A 19,020-nucleotide genomic window follows, 5' to 3' on the forward strand; every position below is an offset into this window, starting at 1 on the left:
TTGTAAAGAAAATTGTTTTCTTTTAGTGCCTTCTGGAATGTTACATAATTTTTTCTTTAGCCATTATTGCCAGAATTCCTATCTTCATCCCTGTGCCGCTGAAGACAAAGATAAAACTAATCTACAGCTTCTGCAATAGCCATCACTGAACTGCTTGCAGAACTTGCCTAGACTATGTGTCACTTGTATGCATTGTGAACTCACTTGTATGCATTGTGAACTATCTGTTAGTGCATCAACTTGTGGTAGTGTTGGGGTATTTTTGCTGATGATGTCATCGGTGGTACAATTTTTCCAACAAGAGCCGTCAATTGGCTTGGTGTATCTTCCTCCTTTCTGCTTGTCATGATCATTCAGCTAAAATTTGGGGGCCAACAGAGGTGAGGCAAAGAACCTCACCCCCCCACTGGTACAAAGACCTCTCCACAGGTGTGGCTGTATACTGGACTGGTAGTCAATGACGGGTAAGATCCAATTACAATGGTACCAACCTAAGACAGGAGGCTGACGCCCTGAGGTCAGCTCATCCGAAGATGGGTAAGGACCATATGTAGTATTGGACAACCTAAGGCAGGCACGGTCCCTAAGCCACATGCTTGTTGTTTAAACAGAGAGGAGGAGATGTTGAGAGCCACAGCCAAAGGGGCCCCAGCAAACTTCTAGCTGCCAGCAAACTTCCAGCTGCCGGCTGATGATCCAGCTACCAGCAAACTCCAGCTGCCGGCTGATGATTGGCTCACAGTGGCCCCAGCAACATCTAGCTGATTGGCTCCTCTGCGGTGATGTTCATTGGGCTGTTTCCCTGCCCTTCAGACTGCCAGCTGATGATTGGCTCACAGCGGCCCCAGCAACATCTAGCTGATTGGCTCCTCCACGGAGCTGCTCATTGGGTGACTTCTTTGGCTCTGCCCACGCAACCCAGCCAATCAGCCTCAAGAGCAGGAGGATTGTGGGAGGTTGAGAGGCTGGTGTGGGGGAGAGAGGCTTGTGGAAGCCGGTGGTGGCAGTTGGGCTCTGAGGGTTTTTTCCCTGAGGAGCTGTTTTGTTTGGCGTTTGTAGTTCTAAAAATAAAGTTAGTTTCTTTTGACAAGTGGCTCCTGAATTGTGCCTAGCCAGACTGTGGCACTCCCTATGCCTGGGTCTTAGAGCTGCCTGCCCACTGGCCCAGGTCTCCTGGCCCAGGGCCGGGGACCCTCCTGTGGGCTGCTTCCCTGCCATCCTGGTGAGCTTACCTGAGAGGACGTTCTGCAACGATGGCTTCTTGGATGAGCTCCGACTCCGGGTTGTCACTATGGAACTGGCCGGTCTGCTCTCAGCAGCAGAGAGCGAGGTGTGAAACACGGGCTGAGTAGTCCCGTGGTGATACGGGGCAGCAGCACAAAATTCTGTGGACAACCTTCCGTCAGAGGCAGCTGCAAGGCTCTGCTGCCATCTGCTCCAGGCCATGGTGAGCTTTGTTTTTTCTCTCTTTAAAAAATGTGGGTATTTGAAGACAAGACAAATATTAGACTATCGATGAATTGTAATGTGAGACCTGTATTAAAAATGCAAGGGATTTTTTAAATTTTTAATTAATTTATTTATTTTTTGCTTTTTAAGCATGACTTGATTTGCAGTGTGCTTAACACCTGTGAGCACAGGCATGCTGCTCTGGTTTGGAAGTGGCTTGAGTGTGCCCCCAAGGGTCCATGTGCCAGAAGCCAGATCCCCAGCATGGCAGTGTGGCTGGGCCTCGGGGAAGGGGATTAGGTCTTTGGGGGCAGCATTCTCAGAAGGAAGGGGTTGACGGTTCTCATGGGACCCCCCTTGGTTCCCCTGAGAGTGAGTTGTATAAAGAACAAGCCTAGGCCCTGAATCCCTTGCTTCCTGGTATACCATGTGATCTCACCTTCCTGTACATGCTCCTGCCATGACGCTGTCCGCCATGTTGTCATGACCTGTAAGGCTTTCACCAGAGATCAAACCAAGGAGCCCACCCAATTTTGGACTTTCAGCCTCCACATGTGAACTCCCTAAACCTCTTTTCTTTATGAAATCATCTAGATTCAGGTATTTTGTTATAGCAACAGAAAACAAACTAAAACATATGCCATCATGGGGCCCAAGTATCATTTGAATTTTTCAAAATGCAGATCTCAGAGAAGGATTTAGCAAGTGTGTGTCAATGATGCTTTGAAGATTCGTTTTACTCAGCGATGAGTGAAGTGGCGGGACGGTCCAGTTGACTTAATGAGCACTTGAGGAACAGAGATTTATTCAGCCCATGGGAGAAATGGTGCTGGGATACACTTGCTTGCAGATAGATCTGGTAAGCATAAGTATGTACCATGAAATACTTGGGCTATCCTTATACTAGAAATGTGTCTGTGGCTTATCTGAAATTCAGATTTAACTCTCATACTGTGTTCTCTCTGGTGATCCTGACCTTGGGACCAGTCAGAGCAGGGAGAACAGAACGAGGGAGAGCGGGAAGAGGGGTGCTGTGCTCAGGATCTCCAGGGCTCAGTGTGGGGCAAACCATCAAAGGACAGTGCAGCCTGTGGAGAGGCAGCCAAGGAGAAGCCGGAGGCCAGGGCTGGCCCACAGTGTGCCCAGAGGAGGAAAGTCTGGGGCAAGGATTGTAAAAAGAAGTGGAGATTAAGCACAGGAGACAAGCACAGGCTGTTCACCCAGAGCTTGCTTGCACAAGGGGTTCAGCCCTGTCATGGCCCTGGCAGAGACTCAGAGGCAGGCCCAGGTGGGGGAAGGCACAGCTCCAGGTGTGCCCGATATGGGCGAGTGGAGTGGGGAGCTGCATGCCGTCCACCTGGAAGCAGGGTGTCCAATGGCATGGGTCTCATTGGTCCTGAGTTGGAAGTGGGAACCCAACACAGAGAAACTGTCAGCTACTAATCAAGTCCCAGCCGTCTGAGGCCATTTGTTGTCTAGCGCCCTGGTCTGTGCCTGCAGAGAGCCACCTGGAGCCCTGGCTTGCTTCCTGCAGCAGGTTGTAAATCTTCTGTGTCTCTGGGTCCAAGGAGGAATCAGTTCAGAGACAACCCCAAGGGCCCTGAGGCTGGTGGTGTCAATGATGAGACTGGCACGGTGCGGGGTGCGGACGAGGACAGAGCAGGAGGCACAGAGCCAGGCTGGTCAGGAGTCCCTCAGAGGAGGAGCGGGCCCGGCACAGTGGGCAGACTTGAGGCTGTCCCTATGCGGTGTGCACCTGGGGAATGCCTTCCTGTTCCCTGATGGCCTCTCTGCATCGTCACTGTGGGCTTGTGGGCTGGGGAGAGGATGAACAGATCACTCAGCACCCCAGAGGGAACTGCCGAGCCTGCTAAGCCAGGGAGCTGTCTTGTCTAGGGCACATTTAGGGCAACAGCGCCCCACCGTGTGGTTTTGCCCTCGGGGGTGTGGTAGCCCCCAGAGGCACTGCAGCCTCCGTGGAGGGGACGCTGCTGGTACTCCAGGTGAGGCCAAGATGGCCCTAAACATCCTGCCGCTCACCGAGCACCCCACAGAGTGTTCAAATCTGCTCAAAGGCCATGTCCTCCCTCCCCTTGGGCCAGGCATTGGGAAGCCCAGTTCCCACCTCTGGCCCATCTCAAAACACGCTGTTCCTAACCAGTGCTTTGAAATTTCCAGATTCCTGCCAAAAAGGTCAACCTTCCCAGTCTCACCTCTGGGCCACCTCACCAGTGAGATGAAGAGAGCTGTCCTGGTGCCTTGTGTGGTCAGAGAACCCAGCCACCAGGAGCTCGTGGGTGGCCTCTCACTAAGGCCAGGATGGAGCACCCCACCCTGCTTGCGTCCCCAGCCACACCAAGTGCTTAAGGTCCTGGTGGCCCAGCTCTCAATCTTCCAAGTCTGGGTCCACCAGTCACTCACTGGATTTCATGGCACCTCTGCCACAAACACTAGGTTCCCTGAGACAAAGGACGAGCGTCACTGTTGGTGTTCTCTGATCTTATTTCAGAAGAGGTCTAGACGAGCCCCCGGGGCACACGGAGGAAAATGCCCCCCATTTGTTCCCTCCCTAGTCCACGCCTGCCCTCGAACACCTGTGTATCCCAGGACGGGGACCATGACGTGGATGAAGCAGGCAGTCCCCAAGCTTCTGGAGCGTGAGCCCAGCAGGGCCACAGGTGTGTGGCAAGGGTGCCAGGGACAAGATGAGCCAGAGAGCGTGGGAAGACAGGTAGGGCCTTGTGGGGACACCCCCTGGGGCAGAGGTGAGAGGGCAGCCAATGAGGGAGGCTGAGCAGTGACGATGTTGGGGGTCACTCCTGACCTCTGTGGCTGGCTGCCAAGCAAGGCCTTCATGGGGAGTCAGCTCACGCTGAGGAGCCGAGTCAGGGGAGGAGGCAGGGCAGAGGGTGGCCTCTGAGGGCCCTGGAGCAGGAGCCATGGGCAGCACAACAGGATGGCAATGGTTTCCCTAAACCAGAGAACCCGGGCTGCACCCACTGGAGCCCGAGGGCAGCTCGACTGGCAGGTAGACCTTGGGGAGGGCAGCCAGTGGGGGACGCTCAGCTCTTCCCTCCTGGCCCCCAGGAGTGACAGCATTGGCTTCCATCAGTGGTCACTGTGCTGCAGGGGCAGGCTTGTCCCAGAGTCAACCCGCCTGGCCTGGCCGGGGTGAAGGAGTGGAGGTGGACGGTGGGGCTGCGGGTCAGACCATGGCAATACCTGCCACTGCTTGGGCCACCAGGTGAGTGGCCAGACTGGCCAGGCAGGCGAGTCACAGAACTTCTGCCTTTGGTTCCCTCCAGGCCTCAAGGACAATGGCCGTCACTGTCCACCCCACGAGGCCCAGGGAGAGGGTCAGGGACAGGTAGTTCAGCCCGCCTAGTCTGACATCAAGAAGCCGTCCCCAGGCCTCCCCTGCTCTCATCCGGGGCTCTGAGGTCCCCACTGTGGAGAGGTGAGACACAGATGCGGAGACGCCTGCTTCCTGGTGCCGGGAACTGCTACTGAGTTTGTGCATCAGGGTGTGCTGCAGGCCTCCAACCTCTTTCTAGAATCCGTCTTCCTGGACGGATTGGAGTCCGGCATTTTCAGTGTTGTAATTCAGGGGCCGAATCCCAAAGGCTTTCTTTCTTTCTTTTTCTTTTTTTGTACCAGGGATCAAACCCAGGGTTACTTAGCCACTGAGCCACATCCCCAACCCATTTATTTTATTTGTTTTTAATTTTGAGGCAGGGTCTCACTGAGTTGCTGAGGCTGGCTTTGAAGTACAACCCTCCTGCTGCTAGGAGTCCAGGCGGGGGCCAGCTGCACCCAGCCCCAAAGGCTTTTTATCTTCTTCAGAAGTTCGACAACTTCCCTTCCCTCTTTCCTTCCTCCATGTGCCCTCTGTGCCCCGCCTGCCCCCTGGAGCAGAGAGGTGCCACCCCGGCCTGGAGCACCCACCACTCACAGGGAGCAGGAAGCATCTCTGAGAAGACAAGCCCCTCTCCCCCGCTGGGTGCTCTGTGGGGAACCGACCTCAGGCCTGTGCTCTTGCTGTAAGTCTTCCCTGCGGCTGGGGCCTTTCTCTCTGGACCCCCTCCAGTGTGCTTACGGCCTCTCAAAATGTGGATCCCCAAGTTACAAGCATTTTCCACAAGAGCCTGAGAGGACTTAGCAGAAGAGATGAGTGCTCGCCGTCACTTCTGCGACTCGGCACCAGTTTTCCAACACTTCCCTGTGCTGCCTGCTGAGTGCTGAGCCCCATGAGCATCCCACTAAGCGGGAGGAACACCCGGGAAGCGGCCTTTGCTGTGCCATGAGCCACCAGGTCCTGGCAGCACCAGGCAGGGTGCAGCCTCCAGCCTGTCTGGGACTTTCATGGCCACCTGTTTTCTCCACTTCCCCCTCGGGTCCAAGCATGACATGCAAAATCCCGCTGCAGAGAGCCCTGTGCAGCCACACTCCTCTGCTTCACTTTGAATTCTTGGCATTTTTCTTAATTGACCTTTAACCTTTTAAAGACTTCTTTTTGTCTCTTTGCTCATTGATTTAATTAAAAATTTTTTTGACTTTTTTATTATGGAAAACTTTAAATATATGAAAGTTGGGGGAATGGTATAATGAACCTCATGGGTCATGTGGCCGTCACCCAACGGGCAGCAGCTTGATATAATCCTGTTATGTCCATGAAGATGTCCCCCGTCACCCCAAGCACCTCCTAGCATTCCATTCATAAGTTCCAGGAGAAAGGAGCACAGGATGTGTTTTGACTTAACAACCTTGATGTGATTTCCTCACCTGAAACAAAGTGCCAGGCAGGAGAGCTGAATCCTGTTATGCTCCAGTTAAAAAGAAACCCAGGCTTTTAGCATCTTAAAGGGCACATCATGCACATTTCTAGGAGACTGAAGGCTCCCAGAGGCAGGGCCCCTGTCGATCTGGTGCACAATGGGCTGCAGGTCAAGTGGCCTGCACTTAGAAGCACTCAGTAAGTGCCCATCAGATGAGTCCGCATGTCCAGAAAGAGACCATTCCCTGCCCAGTTGCACTCAGTCAATTTCTTTCCAACACACATTTCCCCTCCCTGCAGGGCTGCCCTTCTTGCTTAATAAACTGAATACTCCTTCAAAGAAGTCAACTTGTATTCTGTTTTATCCAATTGGAAGTTGTTCCTCAAATGAGTATCCAGCCCAGCTGTTCCTCACCCTGCCTGCCCACTAGGATCACCCGCGTGTCTTTGAGGAAACCCTGGGCCCAACCTAGAGAATCCGTCATGATAGGGCTGGGTGGGCAGGTCTCCAGAGGTCCTGAGAGGTGACCCTTGGGGAACCATTGCTCATCCTCAAAGCACCGATAGCACCCAGAGACAGGCAGGCTGGTTAGTGGAAATTACTGCTGGGCCTGCCTGCAATCATTCGCTTGACCCAGTTTTATGCCTTTCACGACCAGGCAGCAGCTGGAGCCTGACTACTAAGCAGCAAGCACAGCCTAATTGAAAACCACAAGGGGCCCCTTCCCAGGGAGATGGAGGGCTGGTGCTGGCCCTTCCAATTGCCTAGGTCTTATCAGTGAGGCTCCCCAGGTCTTAAAAACAGGCTGAGGCCACCAGAAAGGATGCCTTTTTATTCCTTTGACTTCTCGCAGTGGACTCGTCTTTGCCACCAGGCTCAATAAGCCGAGCTGAGGACTCAGGCCCCGGCCTCATCGCTGTTTTTTCAGGGTAAATCAGAGTCAGTGAGACTCCTCTAATGTGTGGGCCACCACGTTCTGAGATGGCCCCCAGCCCCTGTGGGGCAGACCCTGCATCATTCCTGTCCCTGGAAGGCAAGCAGAACCAGGGATGTGACAGGAGGCATGCCTGTTCGGCTCCTCATGAACTGACTGTGAGTTAATCTAGAGTGAGATTGTCCTAGGGTGGAGGTGCAGGAGGGCTTCAGCCCCAGGATGGGGTCTGGACCACCCTCTGCCTGGGCCTCAGACTCTTCCAGGCCCACCTGCCCCTTACCCCAGATGGGACTTTGCACGTCTGCTTCCTCTCACAAGGCCCCTTGGGCCCCTGGTCTCTGCACAGTATCTGCATTCGAGGCCCTTCTCTTCCATGCCCACTTACACATGACGAATGAAGGTTTGCAGAACTTTGCAACTTGCCTAAAGGGTGGGCTCTGGGTTTGGAAGGTCATATTGTCATGGCTGAAGTCTGTCCCTTCATGGCAAAGCACAGTCTTGAGCAAATGACTTCTGAGGAGAAAGAGGAAGGAGTCGGCTCTCAGAGTTGCCCAGAGACGGTGCCACCCTGAATTTCAGTGTCCCTGGGTCTGCACTTGGCCCTAGTCAGTTCTGAATGTCTGTGGAGATTGTGTACCCCTCCCCTCAACTTTCTACCTGGAGTTACAATGGGAAAATTTGTTTCTTGTAATAAAGTACCTTAAATAAAACCAACTACCAGATTACTGTCTTATTATATTTTTTCATTTATTTATTTTCCTCATTGCATAAGAAATTCCAATGCAAAGTCCAATTACAAAGAGGAAAAAACAGGAACACAATTTAAAACAGTTCTTTTTTTTTTTTTTTTTTGCTTTGAATTGACAAGTAACAATTACATATATTTATGTGATACAATGTGATCGTAGGACAGGGTATGCCTTATGAAGTGATTAAATCAAGCTGATTTGTGTATCTATCTTGCGTATATATCATTCCTTCTTGGTGAGAACATTTAAAATATTTTCTTTAGCAGTTTTGAAATACACCATGGATTGTTATTAACTATTGTCACCATGCTGTGCAATTGATCACTAAAATTTATTTTTCTGTCTGACACTGTATATCACTTTTTTTTAAAGCACAAATCAATTAACATACTATTTATTTCTTATTCATTTAACTTTGTCTCCTGTATCAAAATGTTATTTGACTATTGGCACCCAGAGTTTGGAATCTGCAGAAACATCACATGGTGAACATGTTGGTGTAACTTTCTGACTGTGTAGATTTCACTGAGTACATGAGCCTCACTTATTCTAGGGTATCATGAAGTCTGTTCTGTGCCCAGTTTCCCTGTAACAGTGAGTTTTCAGTGCTTGTTCTCTAAAGCTCAGGCAGTTTTCCCTCCCAGTGAGTCTGCACTCGGAGGTGGAGATCCTATCCCAGGAGCACTATCAAGCCTGAAGTGTTTCCAGAAATATTCCAGAGTTGGCAAATGCTCACTGATAAATCCATGGGCTGGTTCACTGCAAATCTGTGAGAGTGCTATGAGGAAGAAAGATCTGGATTTTTATGAGCCATTGTTGCTAATCCTAATTGCAGATTGGATTTCCTCTGGCTGCCATGGCTAATGCAATGGCTGGCCTCAACCCTGAGACTCAGATTTAATTGGCCTAGGTGAGTCCCTCATGAGCAATCTCTTTTTTTTTTTTTTTTTAATTTAGTGGTGAAGGAAATCCAATCCAGGGCCTCAGGCGTGCTGGGTAAGCTTGCTACCACTGAGCTACATCCTCAGCCACAGAAGCATTTTTTTAAAAGAATTCCCCAAGTGATTCTGATTTTCAGCTGAAGCTGAAGAACACTGGGCTCATATAAACCAGATGCTGGTTCATAGATTGATAATTTATAAGATGCCCTCTTGCCTTGTTTTGAATTTCTTCCCATCTTGCTCACTGGGATGGGTAGGTTAATTTGTGGGACCAATGGGCTGAAAAAGAAAAAATTATTTGAGGTTTCCCATCGATGGCTCACTTTATGAGCCAGGTCTGACCTGGACACCTAAACTAAATAACATCAGTACAAGAAAGTCAAATTGCAGGCCCATCTCCCTTGGGAAGATGGATTCAGAGATCCTAAAAAAAAATATTAGTACCCTACAGTGTTAAAGATGGTCATAATTGATACTTAGGAATCGCTTAGGAAGCTAAGGATGATTGATGCCTAGGAACCCAAAAATTTAATATAAGAAAATCCAAAAAGGATCATCACTTTGAAAGAGAAAATCATCTTAGTAAATGTAGAGAAGCAGCTGATAAAATTACCCATTCCTAATAAAAAATAAAAGCTTTATTTTAAACCAGGATTAACAGTAAATGTTTCTGACCTGGTGCTATAGTATGACTCTTGAATGTCTCCCCAAGGCGCATGTGCTAACGGCTTGGCCCCAGCTTGGGGCACTGTGGGGAGGTGGTGGCACCTTTAGGAGATGGGGTGTTGTGAAGGATATTGGCTCTAAGTGTTTTTGCATGAATGGGTGTGTGATTTTTAGGGTTTTCTACAAATGAGATAATATCATTTGCAAAAAGAGATCCTTCTTGCTTTGGTGTTCTGGTTAGGATGTAAATTGTTCAAAATACATAGACAAAGAAAATATGTTTGAACAAAGGTATGTACGTCTAATACTTAAAAAAGAAGCAAAGGCATAAAGAACTCCAAATTCCAGATAATGGTTGCCTCTGGGAACAGAGATTAAGAGCCTGGGGAGAGGGCACACAGGTGTGGTTATCTGCAGAGCTCTCCTCCTTGGGTGGAGTGGCAGGCTAAGGGTGTCACCACAATACATGATATGGACAAACAGATACACGTGAAGGGCCCTACTGATGTTTTAAGGTGAATTGAAAACTATGCTGACCCCAGGTATGTTCATCTGAGCACACTCTAAAAAAAGAAAGCAGCAAGAAGAAGAGAATGGAAACCTCTTCTTAGTTGACTTGTCACCTACCAAGAATCTCAGGAGCAAATGCACTTTTTATAAAGTTTGTGATTGGCCTCAACTTCAAAATCCATCTTCCAAGATCGACAGCCACTCTTGATTCTAGGGGCATATTGTGAAAAAATGTCAGAGTCTTGAAATATAGTGCAATGAAGTCTTTCCAACAATCTTGATTATCCTCGCGTAGTGGTGCATCTTTTCTTCCTCGCTAGTCCTGAACTTAGATTCCGAGTCTGGATGGAGCCATTGTGCGACTGTGAAAAACCTCCCTGAAACAGGTTTGATTTTTTCTCTTTCTGGGAATGGACAGGAGCCTTGCATCCCCAAGGGTCTGGTATAGCTGAGGCCCGGAGACCAGGCTCTGCAAACACCGGATGGTTTGAGGATATCTCTGCTCCCTTGACAAGGACTTCCTTCCCATAAAACTGCCCAGCCCCGGCCTGTTCTCTGCTGGTGGCTGACCCAGGCTGACCCCTCTAAGGAGTTCTGAGGTGACTGGCTCTCCTTGTCATGGGAGCCCATTTGCCTGCTTGACATCTGGATGTCTTTTTCAGTGATACTATTAACCCAGTTGATTTTTATTCATCCATTTAACTCTGACTTACACTCTATGTGGAAGTTATTTAATGATCAATTATTAAAACAACCCTGCTCAAGCTCAAATATTGGGTCTTTGAGCAAACAGTTTTACATTGAACAAAGAAAGAACCTGACAGAAAACAGGATGCTAATGAACAAACTGGATAGACTTTCTCAGGTATTAGCGAGTGGCCCTCAGGGCATGCTTTGCAAATGGACATTTTAAAATTTAATGATCCTTTAAATGACCTCCCTTCTTTCTGCTCTAGCACATGATGTTGGCGAAGGATGACAGTATCTCTCAGAAGAGATTCAAGATGATTTAATAAAAAAGAATACGGCGGTTTCTCTGAGAAGAGGTGCACCGCGTTCTCCTAAGGTAGAATGTCTGGGCAGGCTTATTTGAAGATGTCCAGGTGTTGAATTGTCATCGGGGTTTTGACAGCCCCTGTTAGTCTACCATGTGCTCCACTTATTATTGCTGAATATCTAGTCATCCCACACCTCAGTGACTTAAGGCAAAACGAATCATTTTATTTTAAAATTATTTTATTTAAAATATTTTATTACTATTTTTAATCATGTTATTCCCTCCCCCTCTTCCTCCTGCTCCTTTGGGGAGTTCATGGGCTCTGCTGGGGGCTCCTAAGAGGGGTTCTCTTGAGTCAGAAGGTGATGGGACAGAGTGGTCTCAGGGGCATCCTCACTCACACCTGGGGACTGACGTCAGCCAAGGCCTCAGCTGGGACCCTGGGCCAGAGCCACTCCTCATGGCTTCCCGAAAGCGTGGCAGCTGGGCCAGCGCGAGTCTCCAGACCCAGGAGGTAGAGCTTCCTCTTTCTCGAGGCCTGGCTTGGGGGTTGTGGGTCCTGCAGGGCCAGGGACAGAACACGTGCACAAGAAGGAAAGGGCGTCCTCAGGCAAGGAGGACTTTCCACGAGGGCTCGTGGGCGGCTTCTAAGAGAAGAGGGACTCCGCTTCTGCCAACGGAGCTAGCTGTGCCTGGAATGGCATGTGGCACAGGGAACACGCACGGGCGGCACACAGCTCTGGATGGCTCTCTTCAGGAAGTGTAGGCTTCATTTGTCCAGGGAGAGTCCAGTGAACCCACATGCTGGACCCTGTGCTGGTGCCAAAACCAGGCCACGAGCCCACACAGAGTGATCTGGGTGGCCCTCAGCTGCTTGCAGTCCCCTGTGAGGACACACCATGCTTGTTCCTGTGCCTGTGAGATGCACTGGCAGGTGATCCCTGTGGTGTCCCAGAGCCTGCAGGGGCTTGGTCTCCCTGGGGAATCCTGGAAGGCTTCAGGAGACTGGCTGGGAGGGGACTCAGCTCCCTCCAATGGGCCCCTCCCAGCCTGTTGGGAGGTCAGAGGCTCCCAGCTTGGCGTTAGGGACAGGACACTGTGGGCAATCACAGCAGGGTGGAGGCGGCCATCACTTCACCCTCCTGCTCCAGCAGGCCCTGGCTCCAGGGGCTGTTCCCACCACAGAGCAGACCTGGTGAGGGGCAGGTGGACCAGGGCCGATGGGGGAGTCATCTCACAGCCCTGGAAAACCGAGGATCCTGCCTCTTTGTGGACCTGGACGTCTGGGGGAGGAGAAGGGCAAGGGCTGGGAGCGGACGATCCCTGAGTCAGAGTGGACAAAGGGCCCAGCCGAGGTCCCCGGTCAGTCCCTAGGTGCCAGGCTGGCGATTCAGACCTGTGCCTGAGCTGGTCTGGCCTGGGGGCCTTGAGTCCTGACTGAACTTCTCCCAGAGATGGCAAGGTGCTTGCCACTCTCCAGTCCAGTGGGGCACCTCCCCGCCCAGCCTCGGGCTCTGGGCTGGAGCTCGGCTGCTCAGCTATGACTGGAGAGGACAGAATGGGAGGAGGTCTTGTTTCTGGGCTGACCTCAAACATTCACCCCAACCTCAGGCAGGAAGTGGAAGGTGGTGGGCAGCAACCCGGGCCTTCACCAGCCACCACCCCCATGAGGCCCAGCTGCCTCTTGCCCTTCCCTGGGGTGGGCTCCACAGCCCCTCTGCTCTTGGAGCCCCTCTATCCTCCTCTATACGCTCAGACTGCCTCCCCCAGCTCCTTCCCAATGCCCAGCTCTGATGCCACCCTTCACCATCCTCAGAGACAAATGTCCTTCATCTGACCTTCCTGTGCCACCTGAGGACACAGCCCGCCCCTCCTGGGTGCTTTTGCTCCTCAGCTCACAGAAGCCTGGCATTCCTGTCCCCTCTATTGCAGAGTCACTGGGCTGCTGAAGGGTCTTCTTGGCCTTTGGGGTAGACCCTGTGGCTTACCTGTCCAGTGTCCACTTCCCTAGACTTTGCCAATAGACACTTAACTTCTTCTGAAGCAGGGCCACATTCTGAGGAAAAATGAGTGTTCCCAGGGCCCCATGCAGCTAGAGTGAAGCAGAGCTGACTGTCACATGCACAGCCTGTGGAGAAGCAGGAAGCTTGCCGGCTCCTCACCAAGTGCCCCAGGAGCTGGTCTGAGCCCCGTGGGCTGGGAGCACAAGACGTGTTCTTGGAGAACATGCCCACCTACCCGCATGGCGACATCACCCAGGGAACTGGAGCCCAGCCAGGTCCCACCTCCTCCATTTGCTGCATCCAGGACTGTCTGAGCCAAGCTTGGTTCCCAGGGAAGCCAGTTCTCTAGCATTAGCTGGAGCAAAGCCCTTGGCCGTGAGTCCTAATGTCAGCGGCTCTTCAGAGCATTACCAGGCTGGGTGACAGAAAGGCCCTTCTCTTCCACCTCTGCCAAGAAAGCCACAATCTCTTTTGGCAAAACTGTCTCCAAAAGGCTCTTCTTGGCCAGAGCCCCAGTGTCTAGACAGCCGGCTTGCCAAGACCCAGAGCCCGCATCAAGTGACAAGGAGGTGGCAGACAGGGTGTGGCTGCTCGGGGAGCTGGTCAAGGTCCTGACTCCCTCCTGCACTTCCCTGGCCATGGGACGTCCTGGTGGGATGTCTCCTTCCCAGGGAATCAGCACACTCCATCCACCTGAGGACAGCAGCCTGGAGTCCAAGGGGCCAGATCCACTGTGGCTCCACGTATGGTCAGCCAGGGCAGGGGTAAGCGGGAGGCCCCTGGGGCCAGCAGGCTGCTTCCCAAGGAGGAGAGAAGCAGGAGACGGTCACTCTGCAGGTTCAGGAGACCCATCCTGGGGTCCACTCCCCAGGGGGCTTGGTCTGCTCCCCAGTTTCACTCTGGCTGCCAGTCCTCGGCTCACTGCTGCTCCCTCTCAAATGACCCTCTGGTTCTGTGTGACCTCGCCCTCTGGCTCCTTGAGGATGAGCCTTTGGCCTCTCAGATGGACCCACGGTGGCTCTGGCCTGGAGCTGAGGAGGCTGAGGGCAGACTCCGCGGGGGAAGGTTGTTCCCAGAAGCATCTGTGGGCTGACTTGTTCTCGAAGGGCACCTACGAGGTCTCAGGAAGCTCAGGGAGGCCATTTGCAGGCTGGTAACAGTGGCTGCCCTTGGTTTTCCCTCCTCTTGGTAAACCTCTGTCCGTCTGTGGTGGTCCATCCAGCGAGGCAGAGTCAGCTGGGAGGACTCTGGCCTCTGTGGCATGGGCTGGTCCCTGTGGCAGGAGGCCACCCCACACTTGGGGCACAGGCCTTGGGGGAGGCCCAGGTAGTCCAGGCTCCCTCTCCTGGGCCAGCACCCCTTTGCACACCATTCTAGTTCCAGCTTGTTCCCGAGGCCCACCTGCTAAGACAGGGGAAAGAGGCTACTGTCGTCCTCGGCCCTCGGCCTGAATGTGGGCCAGGGAGCTGTTGGGAAGTTCTAGGACAGATGCAGACTCATTCTGGATGGCCCTTTCCTATTTCTCTCCCAGCACAGGACACAAAGTCCCTCTGAGACTCAGGGGAGTGCCCTCCCTTGCCTCCTCCAGTGTCTGGTGGTTCTTGGTATCTTGGTGGTGACAGCCCGTCTATCTGTCCTCATAGGCCCCTCAACTCTGTCCCTGCTCCTTTCTTTTAAAGACACCAATCATTGCATTTAGGGTCCAAGCCAAACCCAGAACCATCTCATCTTGAGATCTGAAGTGTAATGACATCTGAAAGACTATTTTCAAACAGGTGCTGGAGACATGGATTATCTTTTGGGGGTCATTATTCAGACCCCTATAAGTCCTAAGAAAGACAAAAAGCATTTACAAGTTTCTAGGCCAAAGAGAAAGATTCCTATGACAGAAAGGACATCAGACTGACCCCAGATCCCTAAATGACAGCACTGTCGGCCTGGTGTTGGGGTAGCATCTAGAGAAGGGGCCATAAGTCCACAGCCCCATGGCCCAGGTCCGCTGTTGGGTGAGGGAATACCCTCAGTGTGGGGCAGTTTGAGGGAGAAGCTGCCATGAACCCCTGGCTGGGAACACTGAAGAAGAAGGGGACTCTCCAGAGACTCCTCCGGGCTGAGCTCAGGGTCCCACGTATATGAACAGACTACGTGAAAATATGTAACGTGATTGCTAATTGAGGACGCGTGAAAAGTGATCTTATAAGGGAAATTCTACCAAGAACACAATAGTGAGGCAAAAATCACCAATAGGATTGACAGTGGCGGTTGGGTACATGTTTTTAAAATCTCTTGGGGTTAAAGAAAGACACTTGAAAATCTATAGTCAAGAGGGAGGGGGAGAACTAAAGAGCATCATGTGGAGACTAGGTGACACGCTGCTACTGAAAGACAAGCAACTCACCTCTCTGGGACAGCAGAAATGGCAGTGACCATTAGTGGGAGGGGGAACCCAGCAGGCCCTCCAGGCCAACAAGGAGAGACCTGGGTGAAAGGCAGCCGGCCAAGTCAGCAGGAGTGAGAAGGAAAAAGAGAACAGCCGTCCAAAAGAAGCACCAAGGAACCTGGATGGAAGCAGCGAGATCCAGCACATGGGGCCTGGCACTTCCTGGGGTAGGGATCTACCATGGAGGGACCACTGGAGGGCCGTACCACTGATTAGCCAGCAAACCCTAAGAAGCACACCTGGAGAGGTGGAGATTGAGATAAAGAATTGGGTAGGAAGACATTTGGGCAGAAGTGACAGCATTAGAATCCAGTGAACAATTCCAAATTCAAATGTGAGCTTAAAAGTGCTACCTGTGTAAACATAAGTGCTCAACTTTGTGTGCGAATGGAAACCTGAATTGGTGGAATAACATTATGATGCATCTGTATGCAAAAAGCAGAGCAGAAAGACATGAGCAAAAGCTCCTCGACATGATTAAGAATTCCCATACTCCTTTCTCAGAATTAGATCTCATTAATAGCAAAGAGAGTCGGGATATCCAGGACTTGAAAAGTGCCATCAGCAAACTTCATGCAGTAGCTATAAAGAGCCATAGGCTGTTGAAAGGCAATGTACAGCCCCCATATGCCTAAAGAAGACTTATAGTTTTTTGTGAGACTCTGTCTCAGGGGAAAAAAAAAAAAACTGGAATTGTGACTCAGTGGTTAAGTACTGCTGGGTTCAAAACCTGGTACAAACCAACCAACCAACAAATATTTTGCAGGAAAGAAAACCCTAACATATTATAAAAATTAAAGTGGCCAGACCACCTTCATAAACCAAGGAAGCTGGACATAAGTGGTGACAAAAATTTAACATGGCTGGGAATAAGTTACACATCTGTGTATCTTGGATCAGCAAGAGATTAATAGGAAAATTATTATGTCAAAGCCATAAAAGGGAAGACAATCATTTTGCAAATTTTGCAGAAAAAAAATAAGCCTTCATAAACAGAGAATGGGAGTTAATGTAAAGATGAAATGAATGAAGTGGAGAACAAGACGGACAAATCATTCCAAAAGGTGAGATCTCAAGGAGATCACTAAGGCAGATGTGCCTGGAGCAGGTGCAGGAATAGGCACAGCTGGGGGAGGGCAAAGAATTGGGGGCGATGAGGGGACCAGGCACAAAGAATGAAAGAAAAACTGCATCTGCAAATTTGCATAGGAGATGGGACTGTGATTGACCAAGGCCCAGGACCAAGTCTTGGCCTCCCAGCTTGTTCTGAACAGGCAATAGGGAAAGAGGGACATTTTCCCAATTCATTTTATGATCTTGATATCAATATTATATCACAGTTACAGGATTATCTATCTACTTATATATTATATAACAATCATTATATATTATCATGTTATTTAACCAACAAATTTCAGCAAGAGTGTTAGGGACCTCGATGTCTAAGAATATATAATTCCGAGTTGGGAGTGAGGCTCAGTGGTAGTATGCTTGCCTAGTGTGTGCAAAGCCTTAGGTTCACAGCACTCCAAAAACAAAACAAAATCCCAACCTAAAACAAAATACATTAATTCATTATATCAATATATTACAGGAGAAAAGCCATATGATAAATAAGTAGCCATGTATCCGATGATAACACTTATCTGGCATTTCCACTAAAAACTTAAAGTCAAATGGATAGTAAGAAAAAGCAAAACAAAACAGCTTAACTACAACAAACACTGCCTATTAAAAACCACCAGCAATATTATTTTAAGTAGCAAAATATCTACACAATTTTAATTAAAACCAAGAATTAGACAGAAATGCCTGTTTTATCATTTTTATTTATCATTTCTCAGAGGTTCTAAAAATAGAGTAATGAAATAAAGTAAAATAATTGGCATAAACACTGAGAAAAGTGACAGAAGAACATCTTTTGTGCTGAAGATATCGTATATGAAAAAACCCAAGAGACTATTAGAATTAATATGAGACTTCATATATGAGATAAAAATGTAATTATCAATAATCGCTCTCTATGTTAGCAATGTTCCTAGAAATGAAAATAACAAAAGCTATAAATAGCAAAGAAAATTGTAAAGTCTTATTAAAAGACATAAAGCATAAAAGATAAAAATCAATGGAAAGGCATATTATAATTTCAGATGGGAAGGCTTAGTCTCACAAAAGTATCACATTTCTAATGCTATTATTATAAATTTAACTCAATTGCAATTAGCAGATCTACAGGGATTTTCATGGGTCTTGAAATTTTAGAGAAGATGAAAGTTCTTTGAGAAAAGCCAAGATCCTGAAGGGCAACAACAGAGGAGAGCCGTCTATGCAAAGGTGGATGCTGCTAGGAGGCCAGGAAGACAGTCCACAAAGACGTGCAAAGGACAGACAGCTCTGCAGAAGACCGGGCAGCTTCCTGTCCTGGAGAAGCTAACATATAGTAGCACTGATAATTTAATTTACTGGAAGAGATACAATTACTTAATAAGTGCATCAGCACCATTGGTTAACTGGAAGGAAATAAGAACCAGCATTATTTGACCCCCAAGACCACAATATATTCTTGATGGGATAAAGACTTGTATAAGCAATAAAATAAAATCTTATAAGCAAATCTAATGTAGTCATTTATTTTTAATATATCTAATATAACACTTTAAATATGGCAAAAGTAGCCACAAATAACATTGGAACAATAGCTTTCTATCACAAAAACATTGGTGAGACAGATGATAGATGTTCATTTCTATCATCTATTAATTAAAAAGGAAAACTCACCTGATGTTTTAAATGGACAAAGATTCATAGAAGACAAAGCTTTAAAAATGAAACCCAATGAGCAACAATCACCAAAAAGTTGTTCAAATGCTCCAGTAGTGGGGAAAATATGGATTGGAGCAACGAGAGACTATTGCTTTGTACTTTCTCACCAGCAAAGATTCAAGGTGGCTCTTGTATCTTTCTACCAGCTGGGGTGTGGGGAAGGGTACTCTGGTGCCCTGCTTATGAAGATGTAGTTTTACAACCTTTTGGAAAGGAGTGTGTTTGCATTGATTGAATTTTAAAAACATGTATAGATTTTATTTTTTTGATACTGAGGATTGAACCCAGGAGTTTTCAACCCATTGAGGCACACCGCCAGCTCTTTTTTAAGAATTATATTTAGAGTCAGGATCTCTCTGAGTTGCTAAGTTCCTTGCTAAGCTGCTAAGGCTGGCTTTGAACTCTCAATCCTCCTGCCTCAGCCTCCTGAGACATTTGGATTACAGGCACGTGCCACTGCGCCTGGCAAAAACATGTATAGATTTTGATTTGTCACATTCCACTCCTGAGATCCCAGCCCACTGGAAATAAGGGATCATATGTGTGAGACTCTCTCTGAAAGCTGTTATTCCGGGTGTTACCCTCAGGTAACAGGGCTGTGGGGAATCAGTGAATGGTGGGAAGGGTTGTTTCATCTATACTATTCATCTATACTACAGAAGCTCGTGTGGTTGGGAGGCGTTGTTAAAGAGAAAAGATGACACAAGACAAGTTTAGGGGCAAACAATGACAG

The 19,020-nt window shown here is 49.2% G+C and overlaps 1 long non-coding RNA gene across 1 annotated transcript; it reads left to right on the forward strand.

Moving 5' to 3' along the window:
* The first annotated feature begins 741 nt into the window (after positions 1–741).
* Positions 742–4,218, forward strand: LOC120885641 (uncharacterized). The gene is made up of 3 exons (XR_013426079.1): positions 742–1,447; positions 2,133–2,308; positions 3,959–4,218. It is a non-coding gene; the product is annotated as an uncharacterized LOC120885641 (long non-coding RNA).
* Positions 4,219–19,020: the final 14,802 nt, after the last annotated feature.

The sequence above is a fragment of the Ictidomys tridecemlineatus genome, chromosome 1 (assembly GCF_052094955.1).
Source record: "Ictidomys tridecemlineatus isolate mIctTri1 chromosome 1, mIctTri1.hap1, whole genome shotgun sequence".
Classification (NCBI taxonomy): domain Eukaryota; kingdom Metazoa; phylum Chordata; class Mammalia; order Rodentia; family Sciuridae; genus Ictidomys; species Ictidomys tridecemlineatus.